Source organism: Stegastes partitus, unplaced genomic scaffold (genome assembly GCF_000690725.1).
Source record: "Stegastes partitus isolate 25-593 unplaced genomic scaffold, Stegastes_partitus-1.0.2 Scaffold216, whole genome shotgun sequence".
In the NCBI taxonomy this organism is placed as follows: Eukaryota; Metazoa; Chordata; class Actinopteri; family Pomacentridae; genus Stegastes; species Stegastes partitus.
This window is the reverse complement of record NW_007577947.1, coordinates 623,473-626,115: the sequence shown is the minus strand read 5'-3', so window position 1 is coordinate 626,115 and position 2,643 is coordinate 623,473. Positions and strand designations below refer to the sequence as shown.

The window sequence follows — 2,643 nt, the reverse complement described above, 5'->3', positions numbered from 1 at the left end:
ATGACAACTTCCAATGAAATTAAGTTGAACCAACAAACTAACTGAAGTTGCAGGAATCTGCATTTTTTATTTACTTAATGAGTGGCAGCGTAAACACATTTTTAAGCTGAAAAATGAAGTTGAAGTGTTGTGTACTTTATTCCCACAATTAGTCGATGACTAGTTTTCAAGCTAGTTTCATTGCGTTATCCAAACCTAAATTTAAATCAACTAACAGACAACTGAGTTTGCAACCTTGATTGATTCAACCTCAGCAGGCTTTTTATTTGGTTTTGTTTGTTTGTTTAGTTACTGGCAGTTGTTTGTTCAGGCACCTGTGATGTTGTGTAATAGTTTCCGGCAGCGTTAACTGTAAATGACTGTAGCTGTTGTGGCTTTTATGTATTTCCTGAGCAGCAGCTGAGAATCCACACTAAGGTTCAGAATTATTTCATGACTACCTCAGAACAGTCTTCACCAAAATCCATTCAAATATTTGCCTGTTTAGTCAGTTTACATGTAGAATATTATTGCATTTCCTTTCATGTATTTTCTGACTGCACCAAACTCCATTCAAATATTTACTCATTTAACATCAGTCTCCATGTCTGAAGAAATAATAATCGATTTTGACGTGTCTTTTTTTCTAAGCAGCTATAATAAATCCACACCAAACTCCAATTTAAATATTTTACTGTTTACATGTAGGACAATATGAATCTGCACCAAACTCCATTCACATTATGGCTAATTTAACTTCCGTCAGGCTGGACTGAGTGAAGCAGCTTCAGGTGGAGGATGAGCTGGCCGGTGTCCATGCAGCCTGAGGCAATGCACACTTCCAACAAGGAAGGTGATTGGTCGTCAAGGATCTGCGACTGCTGCAACGACATGAAAGAGTGTACGCAATGGACGTTTCACTCTCGTAAAAAAGCTGAGGCTTGTCCACACCAAACTCCATTCAAATATGGGTCGATTCAGTCAGTGTGTTGTTCTTGTCGTCGTGGTTACAGGCTGTTTTGCGTTCTGAGGGCTGCCCTACGAAGCGCGATTAATGGGTTAGCGAGGTATGTTGAGCTTAAAGCCAGAGCTTTCAGTGTCACAAATGTGGCTCTCTTTTAACCAGTTAGATCTCCAAGGTAACTGATGCTGTGCAGCTTGATTTCCATGGTAACTGATNAATTTAGAATCACCAATTATCCTCAACATGTTTTTGGACTGTGTGGGAGGAAGCCGGAGAACCCGGAGAGAACCCACGTTGCACAGGGAGAACATGGAGACTCCACGCAGAAAGATCCCAGTACCCTCATCGGGACGCAAACTGTGTTAACTACCGCACCACCTTACAGCTCGACTTTGAATCACTGTTTGATATTTTTAAAAATCTTTTTCTGACATTTTATGAACCAAACTATCAATTAATCAAATCCATGTGCAGTAAAGGTAATCGTGAGCTGCAGTCCTTTTCTTTATGTTTTCTGGGTAAACTTCCTTCAGGCGGCTTTAGGTTTAAGTCGATCGGCCTCCTTCTGCTGACGGTTTCAGATTGAAACTCAGCGATGAGAGAAGACCTCCCAAACCACAAACCACACGACAAGTTTCCGTTGAACAGCGGCCGAGCAGCGAATTAGTGATGAGAACCAAGTTCTAAGAATGTGTTAAAGGGAATGTTTTTTTGTTTTTTTGAGGTTTTTTTAAATCAAATGTTCCAGGAACATTGTGAGAACATTTTCATTTCCAGTAATGTTGCTTTAAAGTTAATGTAATGTTTCACTGTTAAAAGTCAGAGGACGTCAGGAACACAGATTACGTTCCGTTAAAAGAAAGGAGGAACGTTCTCAATGCAACATTCAAAAACTGTTTTCCAGATGTTATTGAGATGTCAGATGACAGAACGTTCTTTATAAGACGTTCCTGTAGTGTGATATATTAACAATGATGGAACGTTCTGCCTGCAATGTCCTCAGGATGTTTTGGGGATGTTGTTGTGGGAACACATTAAAGACTTTACAAAACGTTCCCACAATGTTCCGCAGTGTTACACGATAACAAAAGTAGAACGTTCACAGTGGAACACTCAGTTTTGAGAACGTTAAGGTCTAACAATGTTATCACCAAACATTTTTAGAACGTCTTTAGTTGTCAGACCTTTAATGGAAACATTCTAAAAGAAAACTTTCCGCTGACAATGTTAGCAGAACTTTGCAGAACTTTTCCAGAACGTTTTTGGGAACAAATACCTTCTAGCTGGTCCATCACATGTTAAATAAGTCTCCGTGTTTTGTTCTGTGTCTCAGTCCTCAGCGGCAGATCAGCACTTTGGTCCAGTTCAGTTCGACTTCGTCCACCCTGCAGCTCCACAGTCGGGGCTCAGCGGTGGAGAACATCTACCAGATCGCCAACTACGAGTACTGTCCCTTAAGCTCCGCCCACTGGAGACGGGGTCAGAACAAACTGTGAAAACGAGGAGAACGTCAGGAGAGATGTCGACCACAAACCCCAGAGAGCGCTGCTGTGGGAAACGTCCAATCAGAGGGTTCTAAAGCCGCCATGCCGAGTTCTGGAGGCGGCCATTTTGTCTTTATTCCAGTTCGACGACCGCAGACAGCGACGTGGACGACCATTCTGGAGACTCCTCACAGGAATAATTTCATGTTTTTCTCA

The 2,643-nt window shown here is 41.6% G+C and overlaps 1 long non-coding RNA gene across 1 annotated transcript in view; it reads left to right on the top strand.

Annotated features, from left to right (window-relative positions):
• The window catches only part of LOC103356724 (uncharacterized), a 6,163-nt gene extending 3,570 nt beyond the window's left edge, over nt 1-2,593 (top strand). The window contains exon 3 of the long non-coding RNA XR_520154.1: nt 2,277-2,593. This is a non-coding gene — a long non-coding RNA (uncharacterized LOC103356724). The remainder of the gene's footprint in view (nt 1-2,276) is intronic.
• Nucleotides 2,594-2,643: the final 50 nt, after the last annotated feature.